General features: G+C 41.7%; 1 long non-coding RNA gene across 1 annotated transcript; it reads right to left on the bottom strand.

Moving 5' to 3' along the window:
- Positions 1-2,369: 2,369 nt before the first annotated feature.
- LOC116063421 lies at positions 2,370-2,918 on the bottom strand. The gene is made up of 4 exons (XR_004108273.2): positions 2,796-2,918; positions 2,636-2,686; positions 2,515-2,559; positions 2,370-2,435 (listed from the first exon to the last, which is right to left on the bottom strand). It is a non-coding gene; the product is annotated as an uncharacterized LOC116063421 (long non-coding RNA).
- Positions 2,919-24,817: the final 21,899 nt, after the last annotated feature.

Raw genomic sequence — 24,817 nt, 5'->3', positions numbered from 1 at the left:
GCACAGACCAGTAAAAAGAACATTCCAGCACCTGTGAACATTAACAAGCTTCAATGCATTTGTTTTTACACCTGCTTTCTGTGTTTGAGTGTATGCAATAGTTCCTAGATCTATACAAATACATTCATCTCCCACAGACTCTGCAAACAGGAAAGAAACTAAGGCTTTCCCCAAAGGCAGTCCTTTTGAAAAATGGCATATTAGAATAAATTAGCCAGGAACAGAGAAAATGAGCAAGAGGAGAAACCTGTAAAAAATTCCCAGACAAATTATTTTACAGTCTTCTCAACACAAACTATTAATTTGCAAAAAGGTACAAAATAAAAAAATATAAAAATGAAATGAAATTTTCGTTTCGAGAAGTTTTGTTAAAAAAAGTCAATACCAGAGCATAACAAATGAAAAACAAATGAAAACAGCACAAAGACTAGTGCAAATTCTTGCATGGGTGGTCTGAAGTCTGAACCAAAAATATATTCTGTCTTTGTTGTCTTCTTTTCAATAGCAATTATTAAATCACTCTGTGTTGGAAGAAAAAGCAGTCCCTTGGTTTAAGGAAAGTTCACAGTCTATAGGCCTTATGACAATTTTTTTTTGTATTTCTTTTAGCTTTTTACATTAGCAAGTACAAAAAGTTGAAAACAAAACAAGGCCTTTCTCTGTCCCAAAATCCTAAAAAATTCTCCAGCGTGTCTCCAGTCGTGTCACCCACCATAACCATGTCATTACTCAACCCCCCTCTGTGTGGTGTGTTAAGTTGTGGGAGCATGGCACTCAGCTCCGGTGTTCCCATGTGTCCCTGCTCCATGGAGCCTGACATTGGGCCTCCAAGGCTGGGGTGGGGAGAGCTGGAGTGGAGGCCATCGTGTTGAGGTGAAGGCTGGGGCTGTATTCTTGTGGAGGGACTGGACTGTGGGGGCTGCTGCGAAGGTGGACGGGGCTGGGGAACTTATTCGGCACCTGGTTTGCCATAGCTACCATTGCCTGCATTCCTGCCTGGGACCCAAGCATGGCCTGAGTGTCCTGCTGCGCCTGCTGTTGTTGCTGCGGCTGGGTGTCCTGGTACTTGGCTGTCCTCTGTTTAATGAAAGAGGCCATGAGGTGGGGGTTAGACTTGAGGATGTTAAGGACCTGCTGTTGCTGCTGTGGGGAGCTGGGATATTTGAGGGTGCGCAGTAATTCCTGCAGGGCAATCAGAGCAATGTTACCATCCACTACGTGTTAATGAGCTGGCCCTGCTGGGGCAAAGGGCTCCCCTGAGCCTGCTGAGGAGCCATGGGGGCCTGTTGAGCAGTCAGTCAGAGTCAGTCAGTCAGAGTCAGTCAGAGTCAGTCAGAGTCAGAGTCAGTCACTCGGCCGACATGTGGGGGACTGTGCAGCCCACATCCAGCATTAACACGAAGGTCGAGCATGTCTCTACAAACCCCCATAAATGTGTCCATGTCCTGCATATGGTCAAAAGTGAATGTGAATGGGTCCTTGGCATCACACTCCATTGTGTCCATCAACACTCTTCAACAATTAAGTTGGTCATCATGATTCATCCACACGAATGACGGCTCGTGCACCCGTCCCTTAAACAGCCCAGGGTTGTTCCTGACGATGTACTCTGCCATGTACATGTCTTTGACAGTTAATGGTAGCTCCTCCACTTCTACCTGCTCCTCATTTGATAAAGTAAAATACCTTAAGTTAAGACTACTCTATAACATAAGATGTTTATGCCATTTCCATACATGAGGAACATCACCAACATGGTATTTATTATAAATTCAAGACATTTTCTCAGTGGTTCCTTGTTGAAATGAGTTGCCTAGTACTGTCCATTCCTGTGAGTTTTGGTTCTTTCAAAAGGGACCTTAAAGACATCTTTTCAGCATAAATTAATTAAGTAGTTCTTATGAGTTATGGTTTGTATATTATGGTATTTTCATTAGGCTATTGATCATTGATATTATATTGTTGTTCATTACCGCTGTTTTCCTTAATGTAGTCTAAGCAGCATTTTACTATTTTTAACTATTGTATTGTTTTTATTTATAAGTTACTTTGGACAAACGCAGCTGCTAACTATATTAATATTAATATATAAATATATTACCATAACTATTACATGCACAAAGAAAATATAGGATGCAAACGTGAAAATGGTTCTCTGGTTAGTTTGGCCATACCTCGACTTTGTGGGGTCGAGGAATCCTATAAATAGGTGGTAGGTTGCCTGCCATCATCTGTTTTGCCTCCTCTGTCCAGAAGGCAAAGCACTGTCCGAAGTGCTGCCCATGCCTTTTCAAAAGTCAGAGTATGGTACTTTTAATATAGCATAATCGTAAAGCAGACCAATGTTTTACTGAATGAAATGTGTCCTACCTTGTGATTGAGAATTTCTCCAGAATCTGGAGACACCACCACTTGCGAATGGATGGTATGTCACTCTGTAATACAAATGTAATATTAGAGACTTGCGCTGTTTAGTTTTTAACATATACATACATTCTATGAATTACAACTTACATCCAAAAAGTGAAACTGGGCACCAGTACAGATGCAGAGGGCGTACTGTTAAAGAGAAAGATACTGATTACAGAGATGTAGGACAAACGGGAAAAATTGTGTGGAAATTGTATAAGCTTACCATAAGCATGAAGATCCCACAGCTCTGTCCATCTGATTGAACTGGAAATGGCTAGAAAGTAATACACAGTTACTCAGATGTAGTGTTGACAACCATTACAGTATACTGTGTCCGCTGGGAAAAATTAAATGCCGAAATATTACATAGTAAGTAAAGTTACATCAAAATCTTTGCCCGTCTTCTCCACCCACGGCCCATTAGCCACTGCATCTGCAAGTTGTCTGGAAAACAAATTATGCAAGATTTAAAACCTGAAGCCATAGAACGAGGCTTTTGCTCAAACCTGAAGCCATAGAACGAGGCTTTGCCTAAACAGGATATCAGTCCATTTCACTCGGTTTGATCTGTATTTGTTAAGGCTGTTACACAGTGTCATCAGAATGACGATTTTCAGAGTGCTGTTCAGGCTTAACTGGATGAAAGAACTGTATAAAAGGCACCCATCATGTGTTAACTTTAATTCCCATAGTAGCATGTAACTACATGCACTGTCTGTTCTCTGTGTGAGCCTTAGACGATCACAGGTCAAACCTTGCTAATGTCCTCTGCGTATGAGTTTCAAACCTGAATATGGTTCGGTACTCCTCATCTCCAAACCCATTTGGACATAATGAGTCCAGAAAAATAGCCTCCTTCTTAGCAACTAATAACACCTGTGAAGCACATATGCCATAAATGCCAGCTATAGGGGCACCGACTGGTTTAAAATAGAGGAAACACTAAAAAAAAATGTTACTGTACACAAAGCATGTAGTGGCTTGCTGTTTTTGACTCCCTACTCCATGCTAGCAAAAGGATAATGTCTTTTGATTCCACGTTTTCCTATAAAAAAAACACAATGTTCAGATCTCCATGGACATATCTTCACTTAAAGAGGTGTATCTGCTGGACTTATGTCAACACATTATGCAACTTACTGGCAAACTGGCTTCACTATACTTCCATGTAGGGATTGTATACAGGTCAGCAATGTGGACATCCATTCCCTGAATAATATTGTATGTCAGTATTTCATACAACGCAAATTTATAAGTGTAAGTCACCGAGGAAAATACAAATACATACATGTCTCCTGGCTGCCTCCTCTACCAGCCTGAAGCACACAGTCCCAATCTGAAAGCACAGAATGTTTTGCATAATTGCAATAAAGGCATTAGAACCATCCAAACTCTTCACAGCAATATCCACTTACATTGCTCTCCACCTCCTCATCCAGCCCCAAGCTCCAAAAGTCCTCCCTTCGAAGACACATCGGACCATCCAGAACAACAATTTCTTTTGCTGGACGTGCTCTGTCCAGCACATAGGTCAGCTAGAAATAACAAAAGTAATCCCTGTTATGAATGAGCAATCATGCATTTATTATTTGCACACCAACAAGCTATGCATGTCAATTATCCAGTTTAGTTTGGCACTCACCAGTTGATCTTGCTGTGGACCGAGACTCTTGGACCACAGTGGACCTTTATTGGCATACTGGTGGTCCACCAGTCTAATGTCCTCTGCCCTCTTGGACCACAGTGGAACTTTTTTGGCATACTGGTGGTCCAACAGTCTAATGTCCTCTGAATCCCCTTGGCTGCCCTCTGGTTCACAGCTATGGTCTACACAATGGGAAAGTAAATACTAATAGTCATTGTCAATTGTCATGTTTATATTTCAAATGCTATGCCACGTAGTAGGATTATTACAATACCTTGTGGTCGAAAGTAGGGCCTCAGCCGCGAAACATTAACTGTTTGGACTTTCCCTGACATAGCCACACTTTCCACACCCTTCTCTGTCAGGGATGTGAGGGTGAATGGCCCTTGGTGGAGATCCTCTAAACAATTTCCCATCTTCACCTTCTTTTTGGGCTCCCCAATTAGGACTTCATCTCCTGCCTTGACTGAGCACTGGCGCACCCCTTTCCCTTTCTTGGCCTCAAAAGCCTTTTTTTGTCTGTGCCTTTTCAATGTTGTTCAGTACCTTAAAGATAAGAATGTATAAATTATAATGCGAACATTCTTATTCACATTGAACATGCCATCCACACAACTTTGAACAAACCTTTTCATTAAGGGCCTTCACTCCACATAGTTTTTGCTCCAGCTCCTCCTCTGGGTCTGCCAATTCTAAGGCGGAGTCTGTCTCACAGGCATTTAATGCCTGTGGTAGACGGGGGTGCCTGTTATACATAAAAAAAATACGGGCTGTACTTGGTAGATCTCTAATTTGAAACAAAAGGTTTTGTTAGATTGCATTGAACCACAAAATAAAACTCTTAAAACATGTATGTGATATATGTTATCTAATCATTTTGAATAATAACCTGTTTTGCAGTGTTAATTCCATAAACTATGGCCTGCAGGTGGACGTCCCAGTCATCCTGGTGCTGATTGACGTATTTTGTGAGAGTCCTCTTCACGTTTTGATTAGTTCTCTCATCCTTCAACATACAAAGGAATCACTACATGCATTTAAGTGTACGTTGGCTAAAGTTGACTTGTTTTGAGGGATGTCATGATGGCACACTTACTTGGCCATTTGACTGGGGGTGGTATGCACTTGTAATGGCATGTTTGATGTTCAGTTCCGCGAATATGTGTGAATTTAGCTGTACATAATTCAAACACATATGGTTATTTACAATATTTATTGGTCTTGGAAATGACTAATAACTGCTTAAAACAACGTGAATTGTGATGTCATATGACCTGTGTGAAGGAGGTGAAGGGAGAGGGTAATCAGGACACATACGTTTATGTTTTTATGTTTATTTCACACGTCAATAATGTATAATTTAACACAATTTCATAAAGTACAATGATCATATATAAGCCGCGTGAAATGGGGAACCCCAAATAAGCTACTAAAAGCTTTTTGGAGGGGGCCCAATAACAATAAATAGCAACAGATAATATACAATCCAAAAACTCAATTTACCAAAAACACAAAATAGACAATAAAAAAAACAACAAAAATACAGACAGACATACTTAAACTAACATAGACAAATACTAAAAACAAACAAACGAATGATCCCAGCACAAACTATAGCATTTAAAGAATAATCAGCAATCATATGTTATGAGCAATTTTTCCTTTAGGCTTTTCTTGAAATACCTCGTTAACAAATGCACGGCCCCTGTCTGTGATGATTTTCCGGACCATACCAAATGTGTACAGCTTTCGCACAAGTGCCTTAGCCACCTCAGTGCTGGAGGCAAACTTTAAAGGCTCAGCGATGACCCACTTGGTGAACAGGTCTGTCACCATGAGGACGTACTGATGGTCTTTTAAGGTTTTTTTCAGTGGACCAATGAGGTCCATGCCGACTACCTCCCATGGCTCTTTCACCTGGGGAGGTATGTAATATTACCACATCACCTTATACATTTCTTGTTGCTTAAAATGGTAAACCAAGGTAAGCCCTACCTTAATAGGGTGAAGGGCAGGAGACACTTTTTTTTTTTTTTTCACTCTTTATGGGGTCATTCTTCTGGCATCTGTGGCAGCTTTTGACCTGATGGATACATTCATTATTTAGACCAAATAATTAACTGAAGTCAAACAAAGCCACTAATGTAATTCATTGCCTGAGAGCCATAGTGTTACATTCCATGAGTTAAAAAAAATGTTTTTACCCAATCTGCCACATCTGCCTTTATGCTGTCCCAGTAGAACCCCGCAACAACCCTCTCCGTGGTGGCCCTCACGCCCCCGTGGTTCCCTGTGCCAGGGTTGTTGTGGCACTCCTCCAGGACAGCCCGCCTCTGCTCCTCAGACAGCACAACCAGCCTCATATTTTCCACACTGGGTCCAGTGTAGAATAATTGACTTTCTGTGATAGACATACAAATGTTTGTTAAGTAATGATTTTTGCTGCATTGTTTTGGTATTACAATACGGCACTTATGTGCACATGTGTCTTTGTTCAGGGATGCAAACACGTGTGATGAAAAAAGAGAGTGACATTTCTGTTACCGTGAAAGGAAACTAGCCTATTCGAAATGTTTTAAATGTGAATGCTCTAAATGTAATTCATCATTAACTAGATTAGGCAAAGCATGACACGTTCATCACTCAGTTGTGGTGTAAGCCTATGTCTTGAGTGATCGCCTTCCCTTTAAATGTTTAAATGGGACTTTAACTCCATGCTGTTTTTGTTGTTGGACAGCGCCGTCTTTGATTCAGAATTTTCTTACCGTTTTCATAAATGACACATGGGGGGCGCCGAAAAGCACGCTATTTGCTATGGAGGAAATATTTATTCGTAATTCAAATTGAAAGTCCAAAGAGAAATTGAAAGTCCAAAGAGAAAACGAAGCAAGATCAAATTAAAAATATTATTATTTTTTTAAATTTTCCATTGATCAAATTAAAAATATTATTATTTTTTTTAAATTTTCCATTTGGCTTTTCCATTTGGATTTAATATTTGGCTTTTGAATTTAAATTTAACATTGGCTTTTCCATTTGGATTTAATATTTGGCTTTTGAATTTAAATTTAACATTGGCTTTTAATTTGGATTTAATATTTGGCTTTTGAATTTCAATTTAACATTGGCTTTTAATTTGGATTTAATATTTGGCTTTTCGATTTCAATTTAACATTGGATTTTCATTTGGATTCAATATTTGGCTTTTGAATTTACTGACTTTAAGGACTAGATTAGGACTGTATTTAAAGCTGATTGTGGTTTCCAACTTCGCCCCAGGTGTGTCTGTTTAAAACACGGACGGAGACAACTTCTCTCTTCTGATGTTTTATTTAATTAAGCAACAGTACAAACATGGATGTGGGTAGCTCTGCTACGTGTGTTTGTGTGTTGTCAGATCTCGAGGACACACACACACACACACACACAATCTCAACCGGGTAGTCATCGTCCGAACTGCGACCTCTCCTTTTTCTTTCTCTCACTTTTTTCTCCGGGTGGTGCGCACAGTCAGATCACGGCCGCCGCCAGCTGGCTGTCCCGTCAGACTGGAGCTTCTGACAACATCGGAGAAAATGTGCAGTTGGCCATCAATGTTTGTGAAACTGCCCATATTCAAACTCTACACAGTTAATTGCTCGCATAAAAAAGTCTCAATAGTGAATTTAGTGGTGAAATAGCAGACAAAAATTGTAAGAAGTTTTCAGTTGTTTGCTGCTGCTGCTGCTACGGCAAACTACCAATCTAGATTATAGAATTGATTTCTTTTTTATAATTTCCATCTGCTGTTTCACACATATTTTCCGTTTGAACACATTGTCATCAATATTAACAAGGCTTAAAATGACCCATTTTTCAAATTTGGATATCGTTTCAAAATCGGAAATCAAATGAACAAAAAAGTACACAGGGTGTACAAAAGGCCGTCAATCAGGAGTGATTGTTGTGAGTACGTGTCGGAGAATAGCGCGGACACGCACCTCACACTGCGCGCACCACACGGAGAAAAAAGTGAGAGAAAGAAAAAGGAGAGGTCGCAGTTCGGACGATGACTACCCGGTTGAGATTGTGTGTGTGTGTGTCCTCGAGATCTGACAACACACAAACACACGTAGCAGAGCTACCCACACCCATGTTTGTACTGTTGCTTAATTAAATAAAACATCAGAAGAGAGAAGTTGTCTCCGTCCGTGTTTTAAACAGACACACCTGGGGCGAAGTTGGAAACCAGAATCAGCTTTAAATACAGTCCTAATCTAGTCACTAACACGGGCCCAATTATAGTATCTACATGAAAACTTCACTGTTGTTGCATGAAATGTGGTTTGTGTTTAGCCTACATCATCAGTTTCTATCATGTGAAATAAGAGGCTAAGCCAGCCTGGTGGCCAAGCTGCAGACAGATGCTCCTCAACATTCGCATGACCTTTTTCTTATAGGCAGGATCCACCAGCCCGTCAACCAAATATTGCCTAAGGGCAACATAAAGAAGAAACTTTTCAGCCATTTTTTGTTCAAAATACTACATCTATGCTCGAAACCAGAGCGCTGTGAAATGAATGAAATTCAAAAAACGCGCGCAAGCGTAAATCATTGTAAAACATCATCTGCGCATGCGCAGAACGGATCGTGCAGTGTCGTAAATCATCGTAAAACCTGATGATAAATGATCATCATCTGCGCATGCGCGACATCTTGCGCATGCGCAGAACGGATCGTGCAGGCAGCACGGATCGTGTACCGACATTCAGAATACCTTACTCAGATTGAGTAACGTAACGGAATACGTTACAAATGACATTTTTGGGCATGTATTCTGTATTCTGTAACGGAATACGTTTTGAAAGTATCCTTCCCAACACTGCTGGAGTGTATGCTAGCGGTCGTGAGGGAACGTATTGTGGAGGAGGTGAAGTCGGCGAACTTCGTAGCCATCCAAGCTGACGAGACCACGGACGTTTCTACACAGACACAGCTGGTGCTTGTGCTGAGGTACATTGATAGCAACCATAAAGTGCAGGAACGCTTTTTTGAGTTTCTTCCCATCTCGGAATCAACCTCAATCTCAATCGCCAGTGTGCTTTTGGAGAGACTGAACTGTCTTTTTGCAGATGACGAGAAAGTCAAACTCATTGCGCAAGCTTACGATGGAGCCAGTGTGATGAGGGGAGAGAAGGCTGGTGTGCAGCAAAAGGTGCGTGAGCATTTCAAGAATGCCCATTATGTGCATTGCTATGCGCATCAGCTGAATTCTCGCATCAAAAAAGTGAATATTTTCTTTTCCGATCTGAGCAGGATTGCAACTTTTTTTTTTTTTGCAACATGAACACTGTCTACGAGAATCGAGACGACCTCATACAATGTTTTGAGGGCATCAGGACGGGTTCAGTTGACCAGCCCACCGTGATAGAGGCATCTGGCTACGTGAGGATGCTACATAATTTTTTTCTGTGGCTTTTTCACAAAATCATGCCCCACGTCGATGTTCTGTACCAGAACCTCCAGAAGAAGGATAGTGATGCTGTCTTCATCAAACCCTCGACAGCTTCACAAGCAGTGTGCAGGCCATAAGGTAAGATTGAACAATATCATTTGATCGTTCTCAAAGCAGAGCTTTGTCATTTGAAAATGTATGCATGAAAGGAGACTGCATTTGTGTTAGAAATTACATTATTCTCATTATATATGGCCAGTGGTGTAATCTATCTTACTTTAAATACTGTGTATACTGTATACTGTGCTGAACATCCAGGCTAGGTGAGACACAAAGGCTAACTTAAACACTAAAGACTTTATGCATCCCTGCCCATTTTAAATGGAACTGAAATATTTGTACTATACGTGGATAAATTGCATATACCTGTGCATCACATAGACTACAGTACTGTACATAGCCTAACAAACACATTGGTCTGTTTGCCTTCAGGGACTCCTCTCAACAGCAGCTGCAAGTAGCAACAGGAGCCAAAAGACCCAGAACGGCTTTGAGAGAAGAGGAGAAGCAGAGGCTGTCTGAAGAGGTCTGCAACACCATCCTGGATCACACCAAAGCAAGATTCTCTTTCACTGGCCACCTTGTGAGTGCTACCTTACTGCAAGCAGATATGTTTGAAAGGTACTGCCATTCATTTCCTGATGAGGCTCTGAGGGCGTTTTCACACATGAAAGTCCGAACCAAGGTCCGGACCAAGGTTCATGTTTTTGTTACATTGTATACATTTGATCCGGTAAGTTTTGGTTTCACACTGCAGTTATGCAAGTGCACTAAAGATCTATACGTGACAAAACTACGTCCTGCCATCATCACATACGTGAGCTGCGTCTCCAGATACTTATAATTGATTGGTTTGTAGACAGGCTTCCCCGTCCTCTCATCTCCTCTCTCTGTGTCGGAGTTTTTTCAGCTGACTGCTGCTCTCCTCTACTGCCGCGGCTCTTTTTGTTTTGTTGTGATGTTGAGAAGCAAGACACTGGAACCATATCTCAAGAGACAACATACCTGTCCACCGTAATATTCGTTCACTCTCTCCTTCTTCTCTGGCGGCATGTACTTTATCAACCCTCCCTCCATCCGACTCTTTCTTACTCATGTCTCCCAATGATGCCACAGACACTCTCTTCTCTACTCTATCCTCCTCTCTCGACTCTCTCTGCCCTCTTACTTCACGACAGGCTCGCAAGTCCTCCCCAGCTCCGTGGTTATCTGACTCAGTACGTGCTGAAAGATCAACTATACGGGCAGCGGAAAGGAAATGGCAGAAATCTAAACACCCAGATGATCTGCTTACCTATCAGTCTCTTCTTTCCTCCTTCGCTGCCTCTATTTCTGCAGCCAAAAGCTCTTTTTATCAAACCAAAATTGAATCCTCTTTCTCGAACCCCAAAAAACTTTTTTCCATCTTCTCTAACCTCCTAGATTCCCCCAGTCCACCTCCTCCCTCCTCCCTCCTACCAACCCACTTTGTCAACTACTTTGTAAAAAAGATAGATGACATACGCTCTTCATTCTCAACCACACCTCCTGAAATCACCTTACCATCCATCACTTCCAGTACTCTTTCCTCTTTCACCCCTTTATCTCCAAACCAAATTCTTACTTTGATTACCTCTGACCGCCCAACCACCTGCCCCCTGGATCCTATCCCTTCTCACCTTCTCCAGTCCATTGCTCCGGACCTCCTTCCTTTCCTCACACATCTCATCAACATCTCCTTGTCAACTGGCTGTTTCCCCGATGCTCTCAAAGAGGCAAGAGTGACCCCACTGCTCAAAAAACCAACACTCGACTCCTCTGATGTAAATAACTATAGACCCGTCTCCCTTCTTCCATTTCTATCTAAAACTCTTGAGCGTGCCATTTATAATCAACTCTCTACCTATCTCCACCAGAACAATCTTCTTGATCCCCACCAGTCTGGCTTCAAGGCTGGCCACTCAACAGAAACTGCCCTCCTTGCTGTCACTGAGCAGCTTCACATCGCTAGAACAACCTCTCTCTTCCATCATCATCCTTCTGGATCTTTCTGCTGCCTTTGACACAGTGAACCACCAGATCCTCATTTCGACACTCCGAAATCTGGGTGTCTCAGGCTCTGCGCTCTCATTACTCACATCTTACCTGGCAGACCGAACCTACCGGGTAACCTGGAGAGGGTCTAGCTCAGAACCTTGCCCACTTAAAACTGGGGTTCCTCAAGGATCAGTCCTGGGTCCCCTCCTCTTCTCTCTGTACACCAACTCTCTCGGGTCTGTCATTCAGTCGCACGGCTTTTCTTATCACAGCTACGCAGATGACACCCAACTAATTCTCTCCTTTCCTGAGTCTGAAACTCAGGTAGCAGCATGTATCTCGGCCTGTCTGACTGACATCTCTTCTTGGATGTCCACACACCATCTGAAACTCAACCTCGACAAGACTGAGCTCCTTTTCCTTCCAGGGAAGGGCTCTCCTACCCAAGACCTGACTATAACAATTGACAACTCTATAGTAGTCCCCACCAAGACTGCTAGAAACCTGGGTGTAACACTTGACGACCAACTCTCCTTCACTGCTAACATTGCTGCAACCACCCGATCGTGTAGATACATGCTGCATAACATCAGAAGGATACGTCCCCTTCTAACTCAGAAGGCGGCTCAGGTTCTGGTTCAGGCTCTAGTCATCTCACGTCTAGACTACTGCAACTCCCTCCTGATTGGCCTGCCTGCATGTGCCATCCAACCCCTGCAGCTCATTCAGAATGCAGCGGCTCGACTTGTCTTCAACCTCCCCAAGTTCTCTCACACTACACCTCTCCTCCGCTCTCTTCACTAGCTACCAATTGCAGCCCGCATCCGCTTCAAGACACTAGTACTTACGTACAGGGCCACGAACGGATCAGCACCCGCTTACATCCAGAACATGGTCAAACCATATACCCCAACCCGCCCACTTCGTTCTGCATCAGCCAAACTGCTGGCTGCTCCCTCACAGCGAGGGAGAACTAATCACTCAATGAAATCCCGACTGTTCACTGTCCTGGCTCCCAAATGGTGGAACGAGCTCCCCATCGATATCAGGATGGCCGAAAGCCTACACATCTTCCGCCGAAGGCTAAAAACGCATCTCTTCCGACTACACCTCGGATAAAAAAAAAATAAATAAATAAAATCTTGAACTTGCACTTTCGAACCTGCACTTTCATATGTCTCTTTGTAGCTTTGCCTATTTAAAGCTACTGTATTTGCACTTACTACTTGTGGTCTGGAGTTTGAACCTTCACAGTTGAAAGCACTTAATTGTAAGTCGCTTTGGATAAAAGCGTCAGCTAAATGACATGTAATGTAATGTAATGTAAAAAAGCTGTGCAGCTTCAGGTTTATAAAGGACGCGGTCTGCTGTGGACATGCTGCGGCAGATGTGTCGCGTTTGAGCTCCGTGTATTTCTGCCATAGTTTCAGTTTTCCACCTCCGATGTAGAGCAGCGTTCAGCCACTTCCCTAAACTTTGTCTCATTCAGAGACCAGAGTCTCAAACACGGCTCTGTGCCTATCACCGTATCAGCAGAGCAATCACGTATTGCACAGCAGGCTATGGTGCAGATAGATTATTTTATGAAATATAGTGACGTTACTCTTGTAATAGCCTATTATAACTTTATTTTTCACAACATATCACGACTCCTTCAAATCTCAGAGAACACATGGGATGAGTTATATTTTGAATGTGCACAAAGTTTTGGACATGAGCAGAAATCTTGCTCAAACATCTGAAATATTACAGTCCAAGGGTTTATTAATACATTAAAATGAATAATATATAATTGAGGTTACTTCCTCAACAAAAGATGCAAAAGAGAAGGTAAGAGTAAATTATGCCTAAGCCACATGTGTGCTGACTCAGGTATAATTAGAAAAGCATATCTACAGGAGAATAAATAGATGAACGCAACACAGAAAGCCTGAGAGCCTTACTGCAATATATTCCATTATGTGTAACCATTTGGATTGTAACCCCTTTACATAAAGATATTTCCAGCATATTGATTCAGAAAAAGGTAGAAATAAGTGCATAAAAATGCACCAGAATGCAGGAAATGAAGTGTTTAATGCTCAAAATTTTCAAGTGGACCCCCTAGACCCTCCGCATCATAACACATGTTAAGCATGTTTTGTTGACTTGTGGATAGCCACTGATTTTATGATGAATGATTTTAAAAGTAGCCTCAATTAGGCCTGCATGAAGTTGGAAATTATTTGCTGTTGCAAAGAATCGTTTATGAATGCACTTTTAAAAAATTTGTGGAAATAAAATGTCTTCAAATACAATATAAAAAAATATTTACATTTTATCAGTTGTTAGGGATGTATTTATGGAATGGACCACCGGAGGAAAATAGGGGAGGGTCATGTCGTTTTATTCTTTGTTGAGGGGAGGGTCACCCAACATTTTTTAGGGTGGGGTCACCCAACTTTTGTATTCATGAAAACAGCTACATTTCTGAGTGCATTTGGTGCATTTTTTTTGCATATTTTTCCATGTAGCTCTTAGTCTTGGCCCTCCTTCGCTACCAGATGGGTCTGACCCATGAGTTTGCTGGGGGGGCAAGGGGAGCACTGCCCCCCTGGTGGCTGAAACGAGTAATTGCATTGTTTAAAAAATGAGTGGAATAATTACATCTGGCATGACCAGATATTTTATAAATATCTTAAATAACACAAAACAACTAAACGGTGGTAGGTAATACATCAGATTTCATATACTGCTTTAGTAAAAAAAATATTACCTGGCTGACGATGGGTAGCCTGGCTCCGCCCTCCTACTTACTTCCGCTCAATTTTCATTTCCCTTCAGTACTCCGTCTGGGTTTGCGGTATATTCTTAGGTTTTCTCCGGTCAAATATTTACTGGTCCAATCCATGGATGTATTAAGAGAACTGGATACAGTGTTCGGCGGGAAGCCCCGTACGTTCCAATGAGAGTGCTCAAAAGCGCATAAAGCAAACATGGAGCTCGGCTCTTCCGCATTGTTGGCCCATAACGCTGGTTGGCTCACGATGGGCATGCGCACTAGCAACAATTTGTTTGCGTTGTCGTAGCAACCGGTAGCAACATGCGCGTTCATGAGCTTCTCTGTCGTGTCTCTTACAAGTGGCGAACTCATGAACTCGCCGTTTTCATTGTCTAAAATATTCACTAACGTTAAACATTGTTTTCGTTGTTCCCGATCGTTTACATGCTTAGCTAAATAAACGATAGATGTATTTAGCTAGACAACCAAGGAGATTTAATAATTATGTTGTGCTACTAGCTAGCTACCTACTAACTAGCGCTAGCTAGCTGTTAGCCTGCAGTTTCGTGAACAGAGCTCATCCATGGCTTCAGCTCTCATCCACGTTACAAGCTTTACAGCATACAGCCCTCGGATGTATTATAAGAGAGAACCAAGGCGATGTAATCACTATGTCTGTAGTAGCGTTATGTAGGCATATAGCTAGCTATGTATAGATCTTAATACAGCCATGCTAGCTACCCCTGATGTTAACAACTAGCTAGCTAGCCGATAGCCCGCCAGTTTGGGAAACGCTAATGACGTTACATCCACGTAGCTAACAGGCTTTACAGCAGCTACATACATACATCCCTGGGATGTATCATGACTTCATAAGATAATACCATGGACGTATTCATAGAACACATGGTGAATTACAATCATTAGCTATATCCATTATTACAGCTAGCTACATGAGCTAGGGAGAACAGTCATGTGAGCGGGCGGGCGCAGTCCCGCGGCTCTGCTCGCGTACACTATGCGCGTTCATCATGCCAAATTTAATAATTCTGGATTCGCTTCTAGTGAATGTTAAAAATGTTAAAAACGTAACGTTTTAAACAAGGACCCTTTCAGTGTTCGGGCTGGTAGGTTGATATACCCAGAAACAAATTATCCGCTGAAATATAGACGTTTCTTTCGCCATGCAGAGTCTATGTGAAAAGTCTTTCTGGGCCATGGGGTGCAGTACCACCGTTATCCGCTAAGCCCGTGGTGGCTTTTAGACTCGGCGCTCTTCCTGGGGGCTTGGTCCAATCAGCGAACAGAGGGAGTGGCTGAGAACGATGACGTTGAGGACGTGCACTAGAAAGATGCGAGCGAAGCCATTCGGTCCGTTGTGGCAGCAACGCTGACGAATATCCAGAAGTTAAAGCCCGAGCAAGAACAATCTTTGCTGAGTTGTGTTGGTGGCCATGATGTTGTGGCCCTCCTCCCCACGGGGTTCGGGAACAGTTTGATTTTCCAGCTCGCTCCGTTGGTGGTGAAGTAGTTGGCTAAAGCTATCGCTAGCGGTGCTAATGCTAATAGCCTTGACGGTCTCCCCTCTTGTTGCACATGCGCATGGCATACATCGAACGGTCCCTTATTGAAACTCATCATTGCCTGGAACACACAAAAGATGGCATTTACTGCAGAGGCGTGTGTGGGTTAGGGCAGGTGGACAACGGGATTTCGTCTCGGCTGTCCTTACCTACACTAAGGGGAGGCTCACATTCACCCAATTTGAAAACCCCTACCCTAGTGGCCTGGAGAACTTCTGTTGTGTAACCCAGATGCAGCGTATTACTGGTGCATTTGTTTTTTATGGGATTATTTCTGTGCCTTTAATTCCAAGCTTCACAAAAAAAAAATCACTAACTCAAGCAAAAAAAATGTCATCTTAGTATCTTCGGTATTTATGGAATGGACCACTGGAGGAAAATAGGGGAAGGTCATGTCTTTTTATTCTTTGTTGAGGGGAGGGTCACCCAACATTTTTTAGTCTGGGGGGGGCGGGGTCACCCAACTTTTGTATTCATGAAAACAGCAACATTTCAAAGTGGCTTGTTTGGTGCGTATTTTTTCATGTAACTCTTAGTCTCGGCCCTCCTTCACTACCAGATGGGTCTGACCCATGAGTTTGCTGGGGGGCAGGGGGCCCCCTGGTGGCTGAAACGGGTAATTGCATTGTTTAAAAAATGAGTGGAATAATTACATCTGGCATGACCAGATATTTTATAAATATCTTAAATAACACAAAACAACTAAATGGTGGTAGGTAATACATCACATTTCATATACTGCTTTAGTAAAAAAAATATTACCTGGCTGACGAAAATTACTGTTGCACTAGTCTGGACATCTTGCCGTGCCAACCTTGCAATAAAAGTTTCCTAAATGCCATGTATATAAATGTGATGTCAGTTTACTAATTGACTGCGGGTTTTGTGTAGATTTGGACTTTTATACGTTTATTCCACTTTGTTTAAACGGCGAAGTGGAGAGGCCTTGTTCACCTGTTTGGAGCTGGCTGGTGAATGTGACGCTCGTATAGGCCTTGCTGGATACACCGTGACCCTTTTTGTGGATCTACTGATCGCTGTGGATTACTTTTTTTTCGTGTCATTGGATTACAGCAAAATACGGATATTTATTCTTAACGTGTCTTAACGTTTTATGGTGTGACTGCGCTTCGTTTCTGCGTTTGGAGAGGCATCTCAACAGACTGTAGGTCGAACACTGATTGTTCACCGTTACATTTTTAGTTAAATTTAAGTGTCGGGGCATTCCGCCACCGTCTGTCCATTGCGTTCCAAGACAGCCGTGCTGCAATTGGATTTCATAAGGGCGAATTGTTAAATTGTTACAATGTAATTTAAAATCTGCTTTAAAAATAAACATATATGTTTTGGAATATAATGTTCAGCTTCAGCAGCTTTACCTATGTGCTAAAATATACAATGACTGAGGAAGCCTAGTGACGAGTCCATAGCAACCAGTGTTGAATTTGTTATTTCCCAGTGTCCTTTGCTGAAGGACACTGTTTTATTGTTTTATTTCATGTGAATACTAGTTTACTAGAGGAATAACTTAGTATTTGAAGTAATGCAGTAATGCAGTTTCCGTGCTTATTGTGTTTTCACAACAATGTTAGTGAGTAAATCTACTGAAATGGCCACCACACCATAAGAGAGGAGTGCGATGTGTAAGATGAGAAAGCAGAGGTTAACTCATGTATGTCATGGCTGTAAAAACGCAAGTGTCATCTGTACATCTATGCTAAGTTTAAACTAGCATTTAAGGGGAGGGTCATTCCTCTTTATCAAATCATTTTGGAGGGTCATAGAAAAATTATTACTGGTGAGGGGAGGGTCAAGTCTTTTTAGCCTAAAGGTCCCGAAACTCCTCCGGTGGCCCCTTAAATAAATAACAAACAGTCCCTTAGAGGTAAAACCTAGGTGCATGGGTAGCTCACCTGGTAGAGCGCGCGCCCATATATAGAGGTTTTCTCCTTGATGCAGTAGCCGCGGGTCGACACTGACCTGTGGATCTTTGCTGCATGTCATTCCCCCTCTCTCACCCCTTTCACATCTTCAGCTGTCCTATACAAATAAAGGCCTAAATCATTACCTTATCAAAGGTAAAACCTAAAACTTGCAAACAAAACATTTGTGTAGTCGTAAACTAAAGGACTTTTATTTGTTTTATATGTCCTTTTCTTTACAGTTCCCTCTGCTTCTGTCTTTTGCTCTCTCCATCACATTTGCGGTTGCGCTCCCAGCTTTCTCATTTGCGCTTCCAAACACTTTGTTTGCAATTCCGGCACAAATCTCTCGTGTGGGCGGGTCTTACAGGGGTGCGTCCCCATTGGCTAATGAGTTTTGGGACGTTTGAGTGACAGCTCAGTGCCTGCCTGCCCTGACGTTTCAGTGCAGCTAACGTTAGAGACTCTGGAGGATACACAAACCACTCTACACAGCAGATTCCTACAAGATTAATAAAGTGTAAGTATATTGTCTGTGATGTACAGTACGTTGCTAGCATGGTTAAGAGACGTTTGTTGTTTCGTTGTGTTAAGTTACTAGTAAAGCTGTGTAAGTTAGCATTTAACGTTAGCTAACTGCTAACATTATCTAGCTATAACAAATGCTAGCCAAGCCATGTAACGTTGGCTTACTGTACATTACTGAGCTAACTTGCCATGGGAATCATGTGTGAGGCCTTACTCAATGGAGCTGTGTTAATTATCGTCTTCTCTCTGTAGAACAATAAAACATTGTGGGACCTGCAGGACTCGAGCAGATCTACGATGCTGTCCCAGGTAGGTCAGTATATGGTCTATTATGTCAAATTATTATCTAGCTAACATTAACTACACATTGTTGTGGTCTGATAATACACAATGCTAGGCTATTGATTAAGTTGTACAATGTAGAAGCTGTGAATATAATGTATTCTATCTAGAGGTTGACACATACAGTACAAATGCAGTGTTAGCACTTTATAGCATCTTTATAGTTGTTTATTATAGCGTAGCACAAAAACAAACTCAGTAATGATAGCTACATTTACAGCCAAGAGGATGACATTAGACAATAATGTTCAACTTTCCTTGACAAAGACTGGCTATCCTAACTCTAATTACATGTATTCTGTTGCATTTGCAAGCAGGTCAGCAGAAGGGAAGTGTTCATAGTGTTTTTAAAGCCTAAACATTTGTTAATGGCAACTTGAACACAAGTTTGTTACCATTTGATTTATGTTAGGAACTTTGTTATAATTTCCTATCACAGCTCACATCAGGCAGCAGGCAGTCCAAACAAGAGGACGTGGAAGCAGTAGAGGGAGAGGTGGTAGAAGCTCTGGTAGAAGAAGCTGGAACTCAGTGTCAGTCATTATTTGCAGTACATTACAGGTCAGGATCAGTTTTTCATCACCAACAATACACAAACATACTGAGTAATTGGGTTATGTATTTTTATATTTCACGTATTCACCTAAGGCAAGCTGTATTTCTCTGCTGACTTGTGTCTGCAACAACATTTCTGAGGGTGGTGCAGGAATATCACACACAACTACTAGACACCTGCGATCATCTGAGCTTACTGATGGCTCACCGCTCCAGTCTGGACGACAGCCTTTTCTGCAGCACAGCTCTTTGGAGGGCTGGGATGTAGTCCTTCACTTCCTTGACTTCTTATTGTAAAGGAACACTAATTTCTGGAATATTATTGATCACACTTTCTAGATTCCTACCTCCATGTTGACTACATGTGTAAAGTACAATTTGGCTTAATGTTGAACTTACTGAAATGATCCATTTGCTTTTCCCTTGGGTAATCTGCCAAGGTGGTCCAAGGCATCCAGCAGGACCCGAGCTTCATTAGCCATGCACATCACATCAAACAATAATGATCACTAAGCAAAGTATTTGTCAAGTGCCTGGTTTGTTAGTTACAGTACATAGCTTGGACAGTAGTTACAATATGCATTCATTCTAAATATTGTTGAAATTTACAGCGTTAAAAAATACAAAAATGTGTCAGTTATCTGCCATCTTGCAGCAATATAATAAAAGATGTGTCAACCTCTAGATAGAATACATTATATTCACAGCTTCTACATTGTACAACTTAACCAATACCCTAGCATTGTGTATTATCAGACCAATAGCAACCACAACACCTAACGACCTTCTAACTGCTGCTGACAAAGGACTTGTCTCCGTACTCTTATTAGATCTTAGTGCTGCATTCGACACAACTGACCATACCATCCTGTTACAGAGATTGTAACATTTAGTTGGCATTAAAGGAATCACACTAAGCTGGTTTAAGTCCTATTTCTCTGATCGATCGCAGTTTGTTAATGTTAACGATAAATCCTCCAAGTACGCTAAAGTTAGCCATGGCGTTCCACAAGGCTCAGTGCTTGGACCAATTCTATTCTCCTTATATATGCTTCCTCTAGGTAAAATTATTAGGAAACACTCTTAACTTTTACTGTTATGCAGATGACAACCAATTATACTTGTCAATCAAGCCAGACGAAACCAGTCAGTTAGCTAAACTTCAAGCATGCATTAAAGATATAAAATCCTGGATGAAACTACAATTTTCTGATGTTAAATGATGTATGTTAAACAAAACTGAAGTTATTGTGCTGGGCCCCAAACACCTCCAAACTTCATTATCTAAAGATATAGCTACCCTGGATGGCATTGCCCTGGCCTCCAGCACTACTGTCAGAAATCTAGGAGTTATTTTTGATCAGGATATATCCTTTAACGGCCATCTAAAACAAACCTCAAGAACAGCCTTTTTTCATCTTCGTAACATTGCCAAAATTAGGAACAGCCTGTCTCAAAACGATGCTGAAAAACTAGTCCATGCATTCGTTACTTCCAGGCTGGACTACTGTAATTCCTTACTATCAGGTTGCTCAAATAAGTCCCTTAATAAGGAACGGCTGCATTTTCAAGCTTTTTGGTCTAAACGTCATACACAAATTAAAAGTGGTACAGCTCCCATATACTTTGACACTCAGGGATGTGCCTGGTATCACTGGACAGGAAACACTCAAGTTTTTGTTACAAGAGTCAGGGTGATTCTAGACCTTACTGACACAGAGTTACAGAGGCTAGAATGGAGGGTTTCTATTTCCGTCCAAGTCATACAACTGTAAAATGATTAAAATACACTGCTGTGAACACATATTCCAGGTGACAGACAATCCAGGACATTAGCCACATGCCTCTGCTTACTACAGAACAAATCCAGCCAAAAGACTCAAAAATGGATTTTATATGAATTTTTTTCTACATATATGTCGTATGTCATATATGCGTTTTTCTGATTTCCATTTGTAAAGTGCAAAGAAAAAAGCCAATAAAGTACAAAATAAAACACTTCTCAAATACACAAACACACCCACATCAATCATACACATACTTGAAATAACTATATACATAAATATATAGAAATAAGTCATTATAAACTGCACAGGGTGTGATATGCTTATAGGAGGCCCTGTTTTTGCTTTGACACAGCTCCAGCCATTACAGGGTTAAAATTTCACTGGCACATTTGGTATCTATCGACTTGTCTGCTCATTGGCTAAAAATGTAGACGGATCTTAGAGCATTTAACTGGTCCGAGAAAATGTCGCTCGAGTACACGTGGGCTCAAATCGAGTCTTCAGCTTTCTTATTAGTGTATCACAGGCAAACCTGCACCGATTGGCTTATACCAGATGTCTATTGAAACCTGAGATCTCAGAGAATAGAGTGACGACCACATCAAGTTGCTAGGAGCCTCAGGAGAGAAGCGAGCAGCGATACAAGTACGGAAATGAAAAACAGTGTAGCGATTTTCCGTTGTGATTCGGCCAGAAACGTCAAGATTGTGAGGCGAACAGCTCGTTTTGGATGTAATGGCTTGGATATTCCATTTCCTTGGACTCTTGGGGATTTAAGAAAAAAAAGTTTTGGGCAAAAAATCCACGCAGTGGCTAAAGGGACAAGGAAAAAGGTATGGATGCACTACACATGGGCTGCTGCTGCTGTTTTATTTTTTTATAACTTTGTAGCAGTTGTTTAACTGCTATAAATCATCGTATGCTTTGTGTGTGGGCTTAATGGAATCCTGAGAGTCTAAGCTTTCAATTGGTGTGTCGCATGGCTGTATATTTTGAAGATTTAATGCTTTAAAGTTATAAAAACGTTTATGAATGGAGGTTACAGCGATGCCACAGCCACAAGCTGTACCGTAGACGGTACAGTGACCCTTAAGAGAGCTGATCCAGAATGCTGCAGCACGTGTTCTGACAAGAACTAAGAAAAGAGATCATATTTCTCCTGTATTAGCTTCTCTGCATTGGCTTCCTGTAAAATCCAGGATTGAATTTAAAATCCTTCTCCTGATCTACAACGCTCTAAATGGTCTAGCACCATCATATCTAGAAGAGCTATTAGTACCTTATTGTCCCACTAGAGCACTACGCTCCCAGAATTCAGAGCTACTTGTGGTTCCTAGAGTCTCTAAAAGTCAGATGGGAGCCAGAGCCTTCAGCTATCAGGCTCCTCTCCTGTGGAACCAGCTCCCAGTCTAAGTTCGGGGGGCAGACACCGTCACCACATTTAAGAATAAACTGAAAACCCTCCTCTTTGATAAAGCTTATAGTTAGGGAGTGAGGAGTTGCAGCGTCCGCCTAGCCCGGCCCACCTGCTTCTCTTCATAGTCGTCAGATTCATCTACCATATAATAAATAATATAATAAAAGTAGAGGGAGGCAGGTCGGTACAGCCCGATCCGGTTAGGGAGAGTTCTAGCCCGAATTACCTCTCCTTAACCTTTCTCTCTTAGTTATGCTGTTATAGTTCTAGACTGCCGGGGGCAGTTCTAGACTGCTCTCTCCGCTCTCTTTCCATTTGTTTCCGTTTGTGTGCATCCTTGTCCCAGAAATGCTTTTTACTAACCTAGCTCTGGGGCGTTTACTCCTTATGTTTTTTTTTCGCCCAGCATATTTCCTTGGATTAGGATGGCACCATGATCTTGGTTGCAGCTGTCGCCGTGGTCCTGCTGCACTCCCTGCTACACCCTGCTATGCTCTGCGGTGTCCTGCAGTGTCCTGCTGCGTCATGCTAAACCCTGCTGAACTCTGCTGCGTCCTGCTACGTCCAGCAATGCTCTGCTGTGCCACGCTATGACAGCTCAATTGTGTTTTTTGCCTCCAACGGCACCTTCCAGGCAGCTAACCCTAACCTTAACCCTAAACATAACCATTGCCGCGCTGCCTGGGAGGAGACGTTGGGGGCAAAAAACACCAAAGACCTGCTATGACATGAATTACTACGACTACCATTTGTAGTCACTGTTCCATTATTTTTATTGTGACTACTATTGCCACTGTTCATCATATCCCCAACGGGCACCGTCAGACACCGCCTACTAAGAGCCTGGGTCTGCCGAGGTTTCTCCCTAAAAGGGAGTTTTTCCTCGCCACTGTCGCACTACATGCTTGCTCTTGGGGGAATTACTTGAATTGTTGGGGCTTTGTAAATTATAGAGTGTGGTCTAGACCTACTCTATCTGTAAAGTGTCTCGAGATAACTCTTGTTATGATTTGATACTATGAATAAATTGAAATTGAATAATAATTTGACATAATAGACCATATACTGACCTACCTGGGACAGCATCGTAGGTCTGCTCAGGTCCTGCAGGTCCCACAATATTTCATTTTTCTACAGAGAGAAGACGATAATTAATACAGCTCCACTGAATAAGGCCTTACTAAGCCTACATGATTCCCATGGCAAATTAGCTCAGTAACGTACAGTAAGTCAACGTTACTTCGCTTGGCTAGCATTTGTTATAGCTAGCTAGATAACGTTAGCAGTTAACGTTAAATGCTAACTTACACAGCGAGACTTTTGTGCCAGAATTGCAAACAAAGAGTTTGGAAGCGCAAACGAGAAAGCTGGGAGCACAACCGCAAATGTGATGGAGAGAGCAAAAGACTGATCATTGAGAAAAAAGCAGAGGGAACTGTAAACAAAAGGACATAATATCAAACAAATAAAAGACAAGTAAAAGTTTATGACTACACAAATGTTTTGTTTGCAAGTTTTAGGTTTTACCTTTTACAAATTTTTTGCTTGAGTTAGTGATTTTTGTTTGGTACTTGAGAAGTTTTACTTAGAATTAAAGGCACAAAAATAATCCCATATTTTCGGGGATTGTGTGGTTTTCTTTTTGCATCGTTTCTATATTTGCAGCGCGTTTGTGTATTTGGTTATGTTGTGTGTGTATGCAGCGCATTTGCTAAATGCTGTGTATGTGTTCCCAGACAGCAAGCCAACATTGAATAAATATTGATTTTCCATCTGAATCATCATTATGGTTGATATTGAAATTTCAATGCAAAATAAATGCTGAATCACCATTACCATATCAATGAAACCTGACGTTATTAATGTTCATGGCAACAACATTGGAACAACATTGATCTATAGTTATCTTTATGATTGATTAAGCATTGTAATTTGATTTACCGGGCGATATTGCCAATGTGTTGAAAAGTCATTGATTTAGAGTTCACCGGGAAACGACCTGTTGTTGAAAAGCCATCGACATATAGTTGACCGGGAAATATGATTGAAAATGCATCGCTATATAGTTGACCGGGAAATATGATTGAAAATCCATCGCTTTTTGGTTGACCGGGAGATCATCAGGACCAACTTACTGCACCGGACACAGATAATTTCTGGATCCTTTGGACCCATACAATCAGGTAAGCTTGCTTATGCAATGTTCGATATGAATGAATTGTACCAAATCAAATACTGTTACTCGTTAACATTATGGTTAGTGTAGTAACCCACGCAGGCTGCAGTCATTGAAATAGAGTTTGTTAAAACCAATGTCAAAACCTGCCAAAGTTAATGTAACTTTGTGCTGATGGC

The sequence above is a fragment of the Sander lucioperca genome, chromosome 11 (assembly GCF_008315115.2).
Source record: "Sander lucioperca isolate FBNREF2018 chromosome 11, SLUC_FBN_1.2, whole genome shotgun sequence".
Lineage (NCBI taxonomy): Eukaryota > Metazoa > Chordata > Actinopteri > Perciformes > Percidae > Sander > Sander lucioperca.
Note: the sequence above shows the minus strand (reverse complement) of the source record. Positions and strands in the feature narration are given on the sequence as shown.